The sequence below is a fragment of the Carassius auratus genome, chromosome 43 (assembly GCF_003368295.1).
Source record: "Carassius auratus strain Wakin chromosome 43, ASM336829v1, whole genome shotgun sequence".
In the NCBI taxonomy this organism is placed as follows: domain Eukaryota; kingdom Metazoa; phylum Chordata; class Actinopteri; order Cypriniformes; family Cyprinidae; genus Carassius; species Carassius auratus.
In genome coordinates, this window is record NC_039285.1 from 7,514,446 (window position 1) to 7,534,936 (window position 20,491).

Below are 20,491 nucleotides of genomic sequence, written 5' to 3' on the forward strand. Positions count from 1 at the left end.
GTTTGACTGTGTTATCAGTAGATGTGGTTTACCTCTGGGTGTAGGTAATGTTGTGTATTACTGGTGTAGTGCATGTGTGGTCAGATCTGTTCAAGTCTGTGTTGTCTCCCCCTTTTTCTAGCATGTCACTGAAGACTGGCTCTCTGCATCTTTGGCTTGGATGAGGGCGTGTCCATGGTCTAATGAGGGGTCAGTCCAGCAAGGCAGGAAGTTCTTTAGCAGACAGTCGGAGGCAGTTTGGCATGGCTGTGTGAAGCTGAGTTGCAAAACTTGTCTCCTATGTTGCATTCTTCTTGTGATGCCCTTCTGGCTGTAGCAGACTTTCTGACCTTCTGTGCTCTGGTGGTTGGCTGTTTGCACAGACAGGGAATGTGGGTACTTGGAGTTGGAGTTCATTTGACAGTTTGTTAGTGACTGAGGTGATGTCCTTTAGTACCTCAGATTTTTCATCAACAGTTGGCCGTGAAAGACTTGTTCATTCTGGGTTGTTGTTGAACAGGTGCTTGTCATCTCTGATGCGGTGCACCAGGTGATCACCGGCCTTCCGTTCTGTCGCTGGTCACAGCGAGCATGACTCAACTTTGTGGTCACCTGCATGTAATTGTCTTGAAGGACTCTCTTAGTTGTTCCATGACTTGTTCCGTGTCTTCTAATGGTAAGCGGTTATGTTCTTGTGAGTACTCAGCACTGTGCATGTCTGAGTGGTGCTGAGGTGGGTTTTGTTGTCGCTTACCCACACGAGTTGCTCTTGGATGAGTCAGGGTGATTACCTTTGGATATCTGGTTAGGTTTCCAGATGTTATCCTTTTGGTTTCTTGAGAAGCGTGGCTGGTCCCATGGATTTTTCCAGCAGTTGGGCTGAAAGCGGTCGTGGATATGGGCGTCACGTTCTCTGTGCTCTTGATGGAAGACTCTGGTGTTGTGATGCCGCTGGGTGTCGTCCAGTGCAAGGCTTGAGTCTTTGTTGACAGAGTTCAAGAGTGTGGATGTTTGTTACCTTTCTTTGAGGCCAACTTCTGCTTGTTATAGGCCTTCTGTGTTAGGTCACGCAACTGTTGGATGGTCATGGAGTTCGGACAGGCCATGACACCTAGATGGTGACTTACTCCGGGGTGCAGATTCTTTAGGAAGAGGGTTTTGAAGTTCACATCCTCTTCAAGGTCAGAGTTGTTGTGTGCACCAAAGTAGGATTGTCGGAGTCGGTTGTAGTAAGCTTGTGGAGTCTCTTGACGACCTTGTTTGGTTTCCAAGGCAGTTAACAGTCCATGTTCAGACTCTGGGTCTGTAAACTCTTTAATCAGGACCTCACGAAGTCGCTGGTAGTTTGACTTGGTTTGACTGGGCTGTCGATCTAGAAAGTTTCGTACCTCGGGACTGGACGTGGCTCTAAGGAGGTATAACCAGTCTCTGTCAGTCACATGAGGTCTCACTTCCAGTTGAAATTCGATATCTCGCAGGTAAGCTTGGATGTCGGGGCTCTCTGTGGAGTTCGGGTTGAACCTGCTGATGTTTTTAGACAGCTTGTTGAGGTCTTTGATTGTCATCCCGTGTGCAGCTTCAAGGCCTTGGACGGGAGGTTTTCTTTCGTTGGCAGGAAAGGGTTGTGTGGCGAAGGCAGGTGAGGTTTTGGGTTGTGGCCCTTCGCTCCTTTCGTCACATGCCAGTTCTTGGACGTGGGACTCTGCTCTGCTCAGCAGTGATGAGGCTAAGAGATGTTTCTCTTTTCTTGGCTCTAGTTTGTGCTTGTAAGCATTTTGGAGTTCTTTTCTGACCATGTAGAGCTCATCGTTGGTATCATCTAGTTGTTGGGTCAGATTGTCCATTTCAGTTCTGTACCTTTCAAGGTGGTCTTTCAAAGCACTGATTTCAGAGTTCTTGTTTCTGATGTCTAGCTTGGCTTTCTCTAGTAGCTGTTCGGCATACTGGAGTCTGTTTACCAGGTCTTTCTGAGCAGCCGTTGCATGTTGCTGGTCGAGCTGAGCTGCTGCCAGGGCTGCTTGGAGCTTCATAACTTGTTCTGTTGTATCCTGCTCCCTCTCGCTGGGTGCTTTGAGTTGATCTTGAACTTTCACTTCCAGCTTGTCTATGCGACGTTGAGCACGTGTCAGCTCCTCTTGAAGGTGGGTGATGTGCTTGTCGCTCAGTTTCAGCTGGGTTGTGAAGGCATAGCTTAGTGAGCTTGTGATCTTGACTAGCTCCTCGTGGTTGTTGTTCTGGCTTGAATCTTGTGTCAGGAATCTTCTCAGGATTAGGATTATTATTAAAAATAATAACAGTTCAAATGTCTTTGGAGTGAGGCTGTCTGTTATGCCTCTCAGCCAAACGTTCACATCTTCCCCATGGGAAATGGGGTCTGCAGTCTGCGGCATGTTGGCACGCTGGGGAGAAGAGAGACTGACACAGATCTGTGTGGAGTAAAAGCCTATGTGTGGTGGGACAACTAAGTGTTGTATCAGTGATTGTGAACCACTAGTGAAATGTAGTGATGACTGTGTTGGTCTCAGGGTGTCTAAGTAGACTAGAGATGCGAAGACTTTGTCACTCTAATGAGGAAGAGGAAAAGAGAGACAGAGGTGAAAAACAAATTCAAATGACAAGCAAAATTTCTGTTTTTCAAATGAGGAAAATTATTTTTCCAATTAAATGTTATCAAAAACATAAACAATATTATTATATTTCTTGCTTTGGACAAAAGAATACAATAATAATTCTGATATCTCTTTTCTTAGTCTGACAGGATTGACACCGTACACCTTTCAGTTGGACCTCTCACCAGGGAGTCAGCGAAGGCGACAGTTGCTCAACACGTATCTCTATTAAATTGATCGCAACGTTGGATGAGATGCTAAAACTTGGATTGCGTTTCCAAATGTAGGGAGGTTAGGAAGAACAAATGAGAGGATGATTACAATCAAATTCATAAGGATGATTCGTCGTCTTTGGCACGATTGTGTATTTACTTCACTTAGAATTGATTGATGGTTCTTACATGTCCTACAAATGTAAAAAGAGAAGAGGAAAGTAAAGGAGAGAGAGGACGGAGATGGTAAGTCTCAGTAGCGGTTATCTCAACTACAAGGAGAGCGTTGTGTTAGTTGCTGCACAACTAATCAAACAAAATAAACTTTAAGTGAAAGAGGGTTGTCTTTCTAATTTATTTGAACTCGTAGTGAGGGATAACAATGTCTCCTTTTAGGACTCAGGTTTGTCGTTCCCAGGCTAGGATACACAAAAGAAATGGTAAGAAATAGGAAAATTAAAAAAATTAATAAATGGGCAAAATATGCAAAAATGAAATTAAAAAGAGGAAATCAATAAGTAACACAATAGTGGTTAAGTGTATAACCAAAATAGGAAGAGGGGTAAAACGCATTCAAATAAGTAAAGGTCTGAATAGCATATATTCAGATGGGTAATAAATAAATTAGGAAGAATAAGTTTACTTAACTTCCAAAGTTCAAGGCTTATTCATTCCTAAAATAATTAAGACCAAAAGAGAATACTAGAAATAAAAGATCATATGAAATGATCTGAGAGGGAAATTTTAAATGATTCAAAATAAATTTAATGTTTCAATTAAATTTCAATTTGACAATTAATAATTGTGAGTCAGTATTTCCCTTTCTAGTAAAATGAAAATAAGTGGTCTAGTGAGAAAACAGAGCGATAAAAAGAAAGAGACTAACAAGTGTTAGTTAAGATGTTTAAAATGGTTAAATCACGTCAGCGTTGCCCAAACACACACTATTCATCCACTGGATTGTACTGCTAACGGCTAACCTTTGAGGCTAGTGGCTTTAGTATAGACTTCAATGTAAATGCAATGGTTTCGTTAGCTTAGCGACACCGCGGAGTTTGTGCGCTGCGCATGCACAGTTCAGAGTTGCTCCGGAAGTACGTTAGGCTTCCGGGTCACGGTCGTCACTATGGCAACCAAAACACATTCTAGTGGATTAGTACATGAATCGTTGCATTGTTGCAAATACAGTTAAGCATGTTACATGAAATGTCGGCTCATTTCAACACTGTACAAATAACAACACCGCCTTTCAGTTGGTTTTGCGATGTGGCACTTAAACTCTCAGTTTGTATAGAGTTAAATTTATCTTAATTCAAATAGCAGCTTCCTGCTGTAGTTATTATATCAATCTCAGCAATTTGAATCTCCGTGCCAGTTTTTCTGGACACAAACATAAAAGTTTTCTTTCGCTGTTGGTACACAGTTAAAATTTACTTGATCAAGCTTTTAAAACACTCCCATTCAAATTACTCTCGGGCACACGCAGTGTTACGCGAGATTGCATTCACTTTGTGAACGGATACAAATGGACAAACATTGTTCTCTAATGTTTAACGTTAACTTAGGGGAGTCGAATATCAAATTTGATTCGGCAGTGGAACACGCACTGGCAATCAAACTATATGAAATATGAATACGGGGACTTTGATAAATAGATTGAGGAACCCGCTCAAACTATTCTTTATTCACCGATTTATATCCCTTTTGAAACACTAACAGTTTAGCTCCGTTCAGCAAACAGTGACTGAGATAGCGTTTGAGACACTGGAACACGCAGTGAAATCGAATCAGCTATAAAACAAGGCATTACACAAATGAGGAACACGCTCAATTTCTACCTTATTGTACGATCTCAGATGTTTACTTTTAAGTTCACTTACTGCTGTTAACAAAGGGGAGACGGACTCGAGTTAAAGTCTCCTCTAGCTCCTTTCATTCAAGCGCGCGCTGCTTACGTCACGGGTCACACACACACCTACATACTCCGGTCTCGCAAGCTTTTCATCCGTCATTCCTTTAGCAAAATCAAAGATTAAATAACTTGGTTTATGCTCACAATTTAGGTTAAACTGCCCGCATTCTCCACCATTATAAATGTAAGGGAAACAGGTCAATTTAGCTCAAAGGGAATCATTTAAGATTTTAAAGGGAATTTGAACAGAATCACTGTTTCACGGCTGTTCACGGAGACGCGCCTGCGGTTCAGTGAACGAGCCGTTTAACATCAAATCTGCGCTGGATACTAATATCCAAACTATAGTGAAAACACTATCAATTAGCACAGTAACAAGATCGGCAGTTTAAGACATTAACTTGTAAGCACAAAACACAAGATACTTCTCTTTTCAATATGAATAAGGCTTTATTAGATAAATCTAAGACATATAAACTAATCTAACATAAACGCACGCACACACACATTCACACAAGTTGCAGGAAGGTCAAAAGTTAGGGAAAGATGAGTTTAAGAGAATGGAAATATGGAATCCCAAGTTAACAGCAATACCTTAAATTGCATAAACATGAACAACCATCAATCACGTAATTAGCGCTCGCATTGAGTTCCTCAATGAGGTTAAAATTATATTAGATACACCAGTAAAGGTCACAGTCTGGAGGTAAAGTTACTTGCATCTCCTGTGAAGAAGGAGCCTCGGTGAAAGGGCTATCCCGAGGTCGTTGATTGGCTGGAAGTTCAGTCTCTGAAGTGACGTCTTGGGAAGCCCGTGGTTGTTGGGCGTTGGCTGAAAGTGCAGAGTCGTGTTCGCTGGTTGAAGTTGAATGGACGTTACAAAACTTAACTCAGAACACGAAACTCTCAAACGGAAAAGAAAAGAAATAAAGTTTGACGAGACTAGGTTGTGTTCCTTCTCATAGTAGCAGCAGGCAGGCACGCTGGAACCGCGCTCAAAGAACCATGATGACTAACCACATGGCTAGATGCTACAAGCTAAAGCTAGGTAGCAGAGCTAAAAGCTAAGAGCAGGCATGACTGATAACACAAGCAATGCTAGACTAAAAGCCGGCATGGCTAATAGCAGCAGGCAGACTAGAACTAAAAGCAGACTAAAAGCCGACATGGCTAATAGCAGCAGGCAGACTAGAACTAAAAGCAGACTAAGAGCCGACATGGCTAATAGCAGCAGGCAGACTAGAACTAAAAGCGAAATTACATCGTGTCCAAAGTATTTAAAACTTCCTGTTGGCCACCCCTCAAATGTTGCCTTGACCAATCAGATATGTTCTTGGGGTGGGTATCATAAATCATTTGTTTATCTTACCAAGCATGTGGTTCTTGCCTCACAGGGTCTAATTTTGGACATGATTCCTATAACATGATTATGATATATTTTACAAATAAATGATTGTCAGGACAATATCAAGCAAGAAAATGCGATTATTTGAATACTAGACATGACTAGGTATCCTATAGTTATCAAAAGACATACACAATAAGTGATTATACATGATAGTCAAATGTGTGGGTTACACGTAAATGAATATGGAGTTAAGCAATGGAATGATTCATTCATAAGTCTTTTTTGAGTTCATTCTGGTCCATATATAATGTATAAAAAGGGTTTCTTTGCCATTCTCTGGCAAAGGACTTTTCTGTGAAGACAAAGGTTTAAAGCCCTTCCCCCTTAGGAATTTCAGTCTGGTTTCACTGGCTGGGGGGGGAAGTCAATGCAAGTATTTAACTTGATCTCCTGGGTTTACATGTGATGTCCAGCGTTGCATTCCAATCACGAACAATAAATTTGACAATCTCTTCTTTGAATTAAAATTGTCAATAATTGTTCTATTGGTGTTAATGTTGAAAGCTGTTGTGTGAACAAGTTGGTTGGTTGGTTATCTTGTTTGGTTCCTGTGGCACTAGAACTGATTTATGACTTCCTGAGGAATTCAGCTCATGTTTCAATGCACACAGCTCTGATAGACTCTTTGATTTGTCTGATTTGACTCATTTCTGCTACACAGCTCATGACTGTCTGATTGCGTGATGTATCGAAGCTTTTGTCATCTTGGAAGAGGCTAAAGTACTGCACGGTACAGAAGTTTTAATAGGCTTGCTATAGTTTTGAGTGACCTTTTCAACTGCTGTATACAGTAGATAATTTGTTACTACTGAGTTGTGTGTGGTAGAACTCGTCTGCTGTGTTATTCTTTGAACACGGTCCGTCTCTTTTCCTTCGGAAACATGGAGGTCCGCTCAAAAACCCAGTTCAGCTGTTTTGGTTGGAACGTTGTAAGAAAGTGAGAAGGAGAGAGAGAAAAAGGAAAAAGAGAGAGATTTTCCTGTTTCTGGATGTAATGCAAAATGTGTTTTTTTTTTTTTTAGTTTTTTTTTTTTTTGTGGTGGTGATGATGCAGACTTCTCCCTGCTATTCCTCTTGCAAAAGATTTCCTTTCATAAGACTGTTCAGAATGTGCCATTTCTTATTTGGTATTGAGAAAGACAAATTTGCATTTTCACTATTCTCAGGTGTTGATCAATGGTCATATAACATGTCACCGTTTGCTCACATCCCTCTGCACTCATGTTGTGGCTTGTATGTGCATACTTATTGAGATAACTGCAAATTTGTTTTCAGGATTTATTGCAGAGTAAACATTTAAAAACAATTTTTCTAACGATATAAATCTTTGTTTTCACTTCTTGACAATTAAACACATCCTTGTTGAATAAAAGTTTTAATTTCTTTCAAAAAAGGAAGGCATAAAAATTTACTGAACCCAAACTTTTGAACTTATTTTTAACATATTGTTAGAAAACACTTTTATTTTAAATACATGCCCTTCTTTTTAACTTCTTATTTAATTAACTTTTTAAAAAAGTATAACAGGTTCCAAAAAAATATTATACAGCTTAAAATTGTCCTGTATATATATATATATATTAACTACTTTGTCTTTTACTCTCATGTTAAAAAAACAAATAGCGTTTGTGTGTGGTGCAGTACATGTCAGAGCTGGCCAGAGATGTTTTTATCCTGATGGAGAAAGGTGTAGCCTAATTGTAGGTTGTAGGAGTTTGTGGGAGGAGACAGAGGACCAGAAGGACCCTAATGGACGGACACCCCTCTTGTTTTTGTGTTTGTGGCAGGTGGCTTGGGCAGAACTTCAGGCCTTTGAAGCTTCTGCCTTCTTTTGTGCTTGTGCATTAACAAAAGAGGGCTTTTGTCAGTTAATTTGGATATGTGTGTGTGGGAGTGTCTGGAGTGCGTGTGCGTGAAACAATAGTGCAAACGTTTAGTTTCTCCCTGTCTCTGATTACACAGAGAAGCATGCTCAATCTCTCCGACTGCTTTGCCTAGGCGTGCTCAACACCTGCACCGGGCTGCACCTGTTTTCGGTATGTTTGTATCTGCATAATGTCACCTAGACTGAAAAACTTTAAAGTGAACACAGGGGCTGACAGATGGACGGGAAGAAGGATAGATATACAGTACCTACAGTGCACTGAAAATAAAAGTGGCTTTGAAACAGTTTTCACTCAGAGACTGCACTAAATATCACAAATAGTTGCAAAGAATTGGCAACTAATGTATTGAATTAAACATGTTTACAGTGTACATACCTATATTGAGATAAAATAAAGCGAGAAGCGTATGTGACAATTTTGCAAGACATCAGTAGTGCAGCTATGCCTCCCACCTAAATGTTAACCTTCACTCCCTCCCTCCCTCTTTTACTGGTAGTTGCTCTGCTGTGTATCTGTTTTGTGTGTGTGTGTGTGTGTGTGTGTGTCCTTGGTTTCTGTTAGTATCGCTACATTGAAAGAACAGCTGCCTTTTGCTCTTACTCATACACACATAGATATGACCCAGTCTCTCTGAGTGAATGGAGAGTTGTATGTCATGTCTTTGTTGAGGAGGAGGATCCATGAGAGCCATGAGTCAGTGTGTGACAACCAGGATGGACGGCAGAGGGGCTCTTACACTGATGATGCTTTGCTCTACTGGGGATCATTGCACTGCCGTGGTTAGTATGCTTGTGATTGTGATATACTGTATTGAGCCATGGTGCTGTCATGGGGACACAGACTTCGATCTGGTCTAAATGCAACAAGGAAGCCCCACAGGATAAAAGGATTTAAAAAAAAAAAATGTTTTTCTTCTGATGCTGGTCTACACCTTACACTTTAATTATGTTAACCAACGACCAGCCATCATCACCCAGAAAGACCATACTTGTCAACCAACTGGTCAACAGCATGGCTACAGCCGGTCCACCTAGACATAACCAAAGCATAAACAAGCCTGGACCACCATAGACATTCGTGCTGATTTTATTAGCAGCCCAGGCAGTAATGTGTAGCTTGTTATCATTTTGGTCATGTTTGGGCCATCTGACGGGGAACTTGTCAATGGAATGTTCTCTCACTTCCTCTTCCTCAGTAGCTTAGTCATAGGACTGGCAGAGCGGTAGATGCTGTGTGTACAAAAGCGTTTTAGGCAGTTTGAGTGCTTAAATAGAAATGGGCAATGTGTCCAACTGTCACAGGATAAGCTAAGAGGGATGGAGGAATACATTCAGAACTTTAGTTAAATATGATATGGGCAGTGGGTCACAGTGTCAACCTGTTTCTGTTGTAGTACCACAGTGTGACTCAAACCAATCTGTGTGTGAGTCACAGAGCTGATACAGCACTTACTCTGGCATGTGATGTGAAATGAAGCTCTCATGGGCTGACTTTCTCTTTCTCTTTTTCTGAACATAAAGAGGGAAAGTCCAGGAAAGGCCCTTTGAGGGGACTGACTCACATATATAAAGAAGCATACAGACAGACAGACACACACACACACACACACACACACAAACAGATGCAGTTTCATCATACACGTTATGTTCGTATGTGTGAATAATCCAGTGACCAGCAACTGCTGTAAAATTAGCACTCATGTGGGATCACACACAAACACACGCGCTCTTACTCACAAAAAGCTCCACTCATGAGGTGTGGGGACACAATGCCCCTCTGTAATCATTCGTGTAAGTGTGTGTTCTGCCCCCCCCAACCCCCCCCCCCCCCCTTACAGGACCTTCCTCCTCCTCTCTTGGCTTCATACGCTTGTCTGATGGTTTTCTTTTCCCTCGCATGCCGTAATTCTGCTGATGATGGCCTGGCACGTGTCTGAATGAGGGGCAGTCTGCCAGGGAGCCAGTCACACACCTCACTGGGTCTCCCACTGCCCAGTTATTCAGTTCAGTTTAACAGTTCAAGTTGTTTTAATTCGTCAGAACTATCAGTTTTAGATCCATTTTAATTCAGTTAATTTCCAACCAGTTTTAGTTGTAGGAGTCACAACTGAATCTGTAATATGTCTTTAGAATTGAGGTGAGATCATTTCAATATCTCGATGGTTTCTATAAACAGCAAGGAGATTAAATGAAAAGTACCTATATTTAATTCGCTTTCATTTCAGTGTTTTCAGTCAAATTTGAGTATGGATTCAAATATTGAATCATCAAATTATTACAAGACCAAATTATTTGAGTTCATGTTTCTGTAAGATTTTTTTTAAATTGTTTTTGAAAGAAGTCTAAAATGTATCTGTACTAAAACTCCCAATACATTTTTTTTTTTGGTCTTCAGCAGATGTTGAAGTTATAGTAAACAAATTTCCAATCAAGGTTTTTCTCTTCAAAGTCTTTTAAACTCTTATTTGAATTAGTGTTTTCCAGTTAAAGGCCTTGTTTAGTGTTTAGTGTGTTTAGTGTGCTTAACAGTCCCAGTATATCCAGTTGGGTGCTGTGTGTGGTCTACGCTTCTAATGAAGGCCTCTTTTCCTCCCTCTCTCTAACCCTTTCCCTCTCTTTTTTCATCTGAAGAGAAGAAGGTACTTGGCTGCCACCATTGGCTGCTGTGCAAGTAACGTTCTGCTAGTTTCATCTCATTTCCTGTGTAGATGTGCGGACAATGAAGTAGCCTAAATCGGTAGCACTGTGTAACTTTTCTATAATAATATTTAAATGATATGCTAGGAGTTAGTGAGTTCGTTATTCACTTTCAAAATGTCTTGTTTTAGCTCTGTTCGTTATGTTTGGGTGTTTCATATTATTCGTATGCGTACAGGGGGCTGCCGTTGCATTCGTTTTTGAGTGTCATACACCCGGGTGTGGGGGATGTGGGAGCTGACGTTTCGTTCTGAGGAGGAAGTCTGTGGTGAAGTATGCTCCCCTACACTTTTTTTTCCTTCTCCATGTAGCTACGCTTAAAAAAGCGTCTGGCTGTCTCTACAGATGTGGAAATCACTTTAGAGCGTGTGTGTGTGTGTGTGTGTGTGTGTGTGTAGGAGGCTGGGCTTCATTTGCGAAGCGTGGGATTCAGGTCCATAAGAGACATCCCCTTGCCCTAAAGCACCCTGGGAAGGCCTTGGGTTTGGCCCGCTCATAAATGAAACCCCTGTGCTAGTCAGGGCTAGAAATAACCCAGCAAAACGGCAAGAACGTGGGACCACTGCAGAAAAACAAACTCACTCCACTTCTCATCAGACAACGCCTTTCAGCTCCTGTTTTCATTTTCTTATTTATTCTGGATTATTTGTTTACCTTGGCAAAAATACTTTTTGAGCTGTATAGGCTGGAAACATACGCAGGGTGTCGCCTAAGACGTATACACACTTGCATGCGCACTAGATTAAGGAGGCGTGCAATGTATCTATTGCACCGCTCTGCCTCTAATTGGTCGCATTGATCATTTCCACATGGCAATTGGCTGCAGATCTGCCACTGATGTGTCCCTACCCCACAGAGTCTTCATTGTCCTCCTCCTTCTCATAAGCCATTGCTCCCTGGAGAGCAGGATGTCACCCACTTGGTGGCATGTTGCGAATCTGCACTTCCTGTTTTTGTCTTATCATTGATAGTCTAACTTAGTTAACGGCCTGTTTAAATCAAGCTTCCACAGTGATTAAACCTCCAGGTAGAGTTTATCAGCTTTCCCTGTTGGGTTGATGTCACATTTCGGCAAAAAGAGTCAGCAGGAGCTTCCTGATAACCAGGACACGCTCTCTATATAATTTCAGAATAACATTACATGCATTGTCAGCCAGTTGCTGCCTGCTGACTGGTTTTATATGAATCAGCATGCAGATATTTGGCTGTGAAATCACAAATGAATTTATGACATACCTCTACATAACCCCCAGGATACTTAAAAAAGTTGATGAATATGTAGTCGAAAATAAAAATAAAGATAGAGATGGAAAGGTTGTGGGGTGCATGAGAAAACAGCTGCTTTATATCCTTCTGTTGATTGACAGAATACATGAACAAGCACCTTTCAAACTTTCTGTTCAAACTGCATATGTTAAGTATAAGTTATTTCATGTCATATTCATTAGTTTTATAGACTGTTTATAAATAATAATTTTAACAGTATGCCATGAGCTAGAGTGCTGTATTTCCAACCCGATCTCACGGCAATTCGTACATTTTTCACAAGGTGGCTTATTCGTACAAATTCGTACGACCACACTCGTACAAATTCATACGACTGTTGCCAAATCGTACGTATTTTACGAGTTGCACAATTCGTATGATTTTGTACGAATGACCTACACCTAACCCCGCCCCTAAACCTAACCGTCACTGGGGTCGTATAAAATCGTATGAGTGAGGTCGTACAAATTCGTACGAATAAGCCACCTCGTAAAATACGTACTAATTGGTCGTGAGATAGCGTTGGTAATTTCCACATGGCTTTGATATCTGATCTAAGGAAAATGATATCAATTGTGTTCAATTAAGTTCAGTAAGCAAGACTACAATAAACAAGAAGTTGTTATTGAGCCGCTATTTTTTTAGTCACATTATTATTATAGTTGTTTTGTATGTTTCTGCTCTGCCAACGCAAATCGTATCATAATCAGTGTAAACGCATGTTGAGAATTCAGCCCACACAGACATTCTGTACTTACAGATTTCACTTTAGCAGAAAGAAGGTGTGTGTATTTATGGCACTAAACTTAATTTGATGTGCATATCTCCCTCATGTCTTAACACACTGGTACGTACATGTAAACTCTGGGGTATGAACATGTTCAGACTGCTCTCTCTGACTGCTCTGTTGTGTTTGTAAGAAAGAAAGAGACTTTGAAGTCGCTCTGATTCAGTCATGGCACAGTAACACAGACAAAAGTAATTGGTGAGACCCACGTATTTAATGTGCTACAGGTACGAGGACTGTTTACTAACAACTGCAACGAGAGGCAGACGCAGAGGAAATGAGAGCGATATAGAGGGCAGGAGAGAGAGAGAGAGAGAGGTAGTTGAACAGATGCATGTAAACCCGTCTGTCTGGGGCCTATAGGCTGTAAGCAAGGCCCCGGATTGTTTTGGCTGTCTGAATGAAAAGCCTCCACGGCTGAATTCAATCCCAGTGTTTACTCGTGCTTTCACACCCCCTCCCACCTCTGCTTAGCTCCACAAACACACACAGATCGTCTGTGTCTAACCCCACCCAGCGTCTACTGTACCTCCACAGTCTTTCCCTTTGTCACCTCTCACATCTCCCACACGTGTTTGTTAGCTAAATATGACCCACGGTCTTTATAGGTCTCAAATTGTAGACTCATTAAGGTGTTTGTAGTGTTTTCTAAATGCTCTTTGAGTTGGTTTTTTGTTTAAGGCTAGCATAATTCAGAAAGGAGTTTATCTTTGTTTAATTATATGTTATATGTCATATTCACAGATCTATTACTATAATGGTGTAATATAAATAAATAAATGCAGGTCTTTTTAGCTTTTATTCAAAGGTTCTTAAAAAATAAAAGTGTATCATTGCTAATACAAAAATGTTGAACAGCACATTTGTTTTTAGCATTGATAATAATGACATTATTATGACAATATTATTATTCACAATATAACAGTTTTTTGCTATATTTTTGTCAAAATAAAGCCTTGGTGAGCATAACAGATTTAAAAACCTTACTGACTCCTAACTTTTGAAATGGTAGTGAATAAACATTTTAAATTAAGATCAATAACTGTTTATTAATGTCAGTTTGTAATTTTTAATAAATGTCTAATTGTTTTTAAGTGAATGATTGTTCGTTTTAACTTGCTCTTCTTCTGATTGGACATGTCTGCTGTGTTAGCAAACTTGTATTCGGTCTGGGTCCATTCTGGTATATATCGGCCAGTTTTCCCATCTAATTAATTACCCATGGATAAAAATCAAGTCCCACCCTACATATTTTTCTTGTTTATTGTCATGTTTCACTTGAAACTTACACAAGTTAAATGGATTGCAAATAGCAGTCCATGTTGATTTTAACTACAAAGAAACTCACTTCACAAATACCCCAACCTGAATGTAACTACCCATCCATCCGAGATTTTTATCTAGTTCTTCACCGATCCTCATGGGGTGGCTTCATCACCTTCTAGAAATACCCAATGAGGAAGAGAGCAAGAGAGCTGCTTTATTCATATGTCTGCATTGTTGGGTCAGTCCCAATGAAAACTGTGTGTTTAAGCTGATGGAGTTATGAATGTTCTTTCTGGATGAAGCCCAGGAAGGCTTTTTAAATATGATATTAATGGCTATAAGGCCTGTTTTTGTTGGGGAAGAAACCATTTGAATTGGACAGCTGAGAGAGCAAAACAATCCGAAATGATAAAAATACATGTAGGTTCAGATTCATATTCAATGTTTATTTCAGATATATGGCCCATTGTGCCTTGCTTCTCAGAAACAGGCGATTTTCCTTTCGTACATATGAGACATCATATTTCTGCTATGTGTGGAAGATGATGTTTTTTTGACCCCTCAGCAGTTTGATGCAAATTTGCTCTTTAATTACATTGTATAATTTTCCTAGTATTATCTCTACATGAGTATTCACAGTTTTTGGTTAAAATCACCGTGCGGCTGAGGATGTGATGTCATTTCGATCGTTGACTTCCCTGATGTTTAGTTCAACTGCTGCAGAGCTGAGCAGGCTTTATTTTTCCTACCTGCATTTTACTGTTGAGGGGGACACAGATCATAGCCTGCGGGACATCCTGTGAGGAAACATGGGGAAGGAGTTTCAGGAGGGTAGGTGTGAGGGTGGAAGAGGCAGACGGAGCTGTGCTTGGGAAACGGTTCCGGTGAGGTGTGTTTCGATAGGGAACATAGTCAGAAATGCCCTTCACTGCTGACGGTGAGAAGACTCTGAAGCGTTTTTTTTTTCACATCACTTTTTAGGACTTCATGTTTTTACATCTTACATATTTTTTGAAAAATTAAAAGCTTATTTTAAAGCTGTAGCCATAATAGTAAATTAATACAAATGAAATAGTAATAAGCTGGATTTTGTATTAATTTACTGATTAATTTATTTTAGGATTCAAATCTGTAACCCTGTGGGAGCACCACAACTCTAATGTGCAATGAACGTGTTATACTGCTACACCACGACTCCAACAGAAGCGGTTTACTGAATCATTGATTCTATTGAGACTCCTTGTGTTTTTGTTATTTAGACTTGTAGAGTGGTTGTGGTTTATCTTTTAATTTTTGTAAAAAAAAAACAAAAAAAAAAATATATATATATATATATATATATATATATATATATATATATATATATCAGCGTCATTCATAGTAGTGACCTCTTAGTGATTTAATAACAGTAAACATCTTCATCCAAGAGCTACATTGGCGTTTATGCATCTTTGGTAAAAAAAAGAAGAAGTTGTTTTTAGTAAAGAAATAAAGTCAGTTAACATTAGTAACAGCAATATACTTTAACATTGCTTTAATATTTGAGGAAGCTGTGGCTAAACGGTTAGAGAATCAGACTTGTAATCCAAAGATCAGGAGTTGTAGGTGAGGGGGAGTGAATGAACAGTGCTCTTCCAACCTCAATACCCATGGCTGAAGAGTCCTTGAGCAAGGCACTGAGCCCCCAGTTGCTCCCCAGCCGCTGGAAAAAATAACTGCCCACTGCTCCGGGTGTGTGTTCATTTTGTGTGTTTGTGTTCTGTACTCAGGCTGTGTGTGTGCACTTGGTTGAAGCACGGGGGAGTGTGTGCACCTGGATGGTGCACGTGGAATTGTTGGCCTAGTGGTTAAAGAGTTTGACTCCTAACCCTAGGGTTGTGGGTTTGAATCTCGGGCTGGCAATACCACAACTTATATGCCCTTGAGCAATACATCGAACCCAAATTGCTGCCTGGGTGCGGCAGCATAAATGACTGCCTGCTGCTCCCAGTGTGTTTACGGTGTGTGTGTGTGCACTTTGGATGGATTAAATGCAGAGCACGAATTCTGAGTATGGGTCACCACACTTCATGGGTTAATTGCAGAGAACCAATTGTGTATGGGTTATAATACTTGGCAAATGTCACGACTTTCACTCTATATTGTTCATAATTTTCTCTCATCACTAACACAGGCATCAGGATAGAAATTTAGGGAAACTAATCTGCAAATATTGGACATAATCATTATTGATTGAAGCATGAGCGTTGACGCGTGACTGAATTACATTCATATGTCAACATCAATTCTGTATTTTGAGTCAAAGCACCTTGATGAACACCATTCACATTTATTTACAAAAAGTCTTGAAACTTTCAAATATTGATCTGCTATTAATGCCAATTTAAGTGTCCTTTAACAATCTTTGATTTATGTCTTGTGGCATAAACCAGCTTGCACAGTTGGCACTTAGCTTGTGTATTTGATTTCAAATAAAATTTATATGGCAGATTTGTTATTCTCTTTTTTTTGTGAAATAGTGTGCATTGGGTTTTGGTTAGTTTAACGGTCATGTGATTAAGTGACAATATACATTACTGTTCAAAAGATTGGGGACAGTACAATTTTTACAAAATTATTATACAATTGTTCGATTGTAACGGCAAATATTTTGTTACAAAAAAATATATTTAAAAAGAAAGTCGGCTCTTTTATGCTTTTTATTCATCAGTCCTGCAGAAAAAGAAGCATCATGCAAAATTATGAAGCAGTTTTAAACATTGATAATAATAAGAAATGTTTCTTGAGCTCCAAATCAGCAAAGCTTTGCCATGTCAGGAATAAATTACAGTTAAAGCATATTAAAATAGTAAACAGTTATTTTAAATTGAAATAATATTTCACAATATTGCTGTTTATTTGACTTCATTTTAGACCCAATAAATGCAGACTTGATGAGCATAAAAGACCACAGATGTTTGAATGTTGGTGGATATAAGTTAAACCATGTACTGTTTTTCATAGATAGTAATGTTTAGTGTTTGATAAATGAATGGGTGAGCTATATTTATGCTAGACACCACTGACATCAATGTGGTGAATTTAGTGGATATGAGATCAGGTCAGAGAGCAGTGACTCTAAAAGCAGCTTCTCCACACACGGAAACAAACAGATGCTTGAAGGATGGCAGTAAAGTCAGACAAAGCTCATGTTGTGTCTGCTCTGGTGGAGTGTGTTTTTCTGGCAGGTCGCTCCAGCAGTCACTAGCGCCCAGTGAGTGACTTTGAGTATCTAACAACACACTGTAGTGTTCCTGTGTTTCTCTACTTTTTGGAGCAGCGCAGTGGAACGTTGCTCTTATTTGGATATCGTGTGGCTCAATGGTTTTGGCGGGTAACTCTGAAGATATGTGCATATGTGTATGCATTTATAGCTGGCCTCTTTCACTGCAGGAACGGAAATAAACAGCACCCACAGACCAACATACTGCACACTTTTGTCTCAGCCTGGATTCCTCAGTGGCAGAGATGTGATATTCCTGTGGCTCTGAGCCAGACAGACAGTTATATACCCCTGTCTCCACATTTTCAAAATCTCTCTTACTCTTTGTCCCCCTTGTCTTATACATAGCCCCCACCCCCCCATCCTCTGAGTCTCACACACGGATGCAATCGTGTGTTTGCCCGTGCTGCTGTATGCACTTGTTGGCCATGCTCAGTATAAATAAATTCAGACAGGCTTTGCGTGTCTCTGCATCGGTGTACCCTTACTCTATACTACACTGGCCTTATAAATAAACTCTCCCAACACAGGAAGCAAACATTGGAGGCTGGCCTATACTCTTTGGCTTTGTTGAGAATGAGGTAGGACAGGAAGGCACAGAAAGGCTGTAATGGCTACATTTGTGTATAAATGTGCATCCAGTTTTGAGGCCATTCCCAGCAGTTCCACAGAACAACTCGACGTGTTTTACAATTCAAATGAACCATTGTACAGCTGGGTGTGACGCTGAGAGGCGGTTTTCAAATGCGGCTACAACTGTGGAGTGGGTGGTTATGGCATTTCACCTGTTCCAAGGGTTTGTTATGTCTGTGTAGGTGGATTTATTGGTGAGTTAGTCATTTCTGTAGTATACTGAATCTTTAGACGAATCAGTGACCACTAAAAGCATGTAAGATAAAAGGAAAAGGAAAAATCTTTTAAAAGGTTTAAAACGCATGTACCAGGTTCTTGAAATGTAGTCTTTGTATTCAGTTTTGTATGGTTAAAAAAAGAAATAAAAAAAATAGTGTTTCTAAAAAATGTCAGCACACATACAGTACAATACAGTATCTAGAATATTTGCACTGTTCATGTATTAACCATTATTTTTTAGTTTTTAAAATATATTTTATTATACATTTATTATTAAATACAAGTATTATTTTTTTTTGCTGATATTTTAAACTAGTAATGTTTTTTTTTTTTTTTGTTTGTTTTTTTTTTGGTGGGCGTTATGACATTTTACAACCTAAGCTTGTCATAAAAATAAAAATGACCTGATACTTTAAGGCATTTATTGATTGACAGCTATGATGTTTCTATATATATATATATATATATATATATATATATATATATATATATACATATATATATATATATATATTTTTTTTTGCATGTCCTTTTTATTTTCTATATATATATATATATATATATATATATATATATATATATATATATATATATATATATATATATATATATATTAGTGCTGTCAATCGATTAAAAAAAATTAACTAATTAATCGCACAATTTTTTACAATTAATCGCGATTAATCGCAATTAAAAGACTGAAACTTTTTGGATATGTAAATGTAAAATGTAAATAATTAATGTAAACTCAAGACAAAGAAACTATTTAAATTCAAAATATGATTGTTTATTGGAATTTTTGTTTAACTTGTAACACAGATTTTCTCATGTAAACAACATACCTGCAATAAACCATCAATATCCTCCAAATTAACTGTTGGCTTGAAAGCCATATTTATTACAGAAATTAAAACACAGGCATGTAAGTACCATTTGAATTTCAAAACAATCAATGCCAATAAAAAACAAAAATGATTTCAATGTTGAATTCTAAGTGGACTGCAAAAAAATTCCAAAGTATAGTCATTGCCAGTGCTTTAAGTGGGCCAGTATGCACCAGTACTCAGTACCGCCACTTCCAAATATAGCTCTCTTGAGCTTACCGCCACCTCTCCGTGCGCCCAGAACGTGCTTGTAGCGTACCGGTACGCTCATTTGGACATCTGTTTTAATAGAGATTTTAATCGTTTACCTGCACTGCCGATTTTCAGAGCGCCCTTCACAATGCAAGCTTCCTAATTCATCCCACCCAGAGCAGAAACTACATTACCCATTCACCCTTACGTTATACAAGTGAATAGCGCATGTGTCGCTTTTCCCACTGTTAAGTGTCAACAACTCAACGTGGCCGGAGAAGGTGTGTGAAACTCGTTGTGAGTTATACTAAAGCAAAATCTTGAGTATTTATTGTCTGATAAACATTAAAAATTGTCTGCGGAGGTTGAGTCATCCTGCAGCCAGCCCCCGCTGGCTGCTCATTGGCTGCAGCATCTTTTTTCTAAGTTCTAAAAAAATACCGTAGACGGCAAGGCACAAATTTAGATATTCATTTATCTAATTAATCTATAGCCTATGCACAAAGACAATATGATCTTTTTGTCCCCTTTTTGTTTTAAAGCTTGATGAAGAGAGAGAGCGCAAGTTGCTGCAGCTGAGGAGGACAGTGATGCACGCGTACAGGAGTGATTGACAGTTCGCGGCACTGTGTACAAAAAATACTCCGCTACACAATTATTTTGTTATTTTCGTTTAAGCTTATTAACGTTTTTTTTTAAACAATGACATTTGAGTTCATGATTTTAATGTTGCTGTTTCTTGTGGCAGACTGAATGAAGAGTAATGTTTCTTGCGGCAGACTGAAGAGTAATCCGGCAGAGTTTTATACTGAAACTTTCCGTCTAAAAGTCCTTCCTTGGTCTTATCCATATTTCTTTGCACGTTGAACACACAAGGCCACAACTGGAAATAAAAAAAAACTGCAACCGCGTTAATTGCGTTATTTTATTTTTTAACGCGTTAAATATTTCAAAGTAATCGAATGCGTTAACGCGCTAATTTTGACAGCACTAATATATATATATATATATATATATATATATATATATATATATATATATATATATATATATATATATATCAACAAAATTGTCTTAGTACAAAGTAGGTTATATTAGAATTTCAAGAATTGTTTGCTTAAATATGAATTGCATTTTAGTGTATTTTATGATTAATTGATACGGACTAAACAATTGTGCGGTATGTCATTAATCCACGTCACTTAGTTGGGCCCAAATCTACTCAGAAAATGCAACAAAAGTCTTCAGATTTATATCTTATAATATCCATTGGTCTTATG

At 39.1% G+C, this 20,491-nt stretch overlaps 1 protein-coding gene across 10 annotated transcripts in view; it reads left to right on the forward strand.

The window, feature by feature from the left end:
* The window catches only part of LOC113061599 (core-binding factor subunit beta-like), a 45,767-nt gene that overhangs the window by 18,017 nt on the left and 7,259 nt on the right, over window positions 1–20,491 (forward strand). The window lies entirely within an intron of this gene.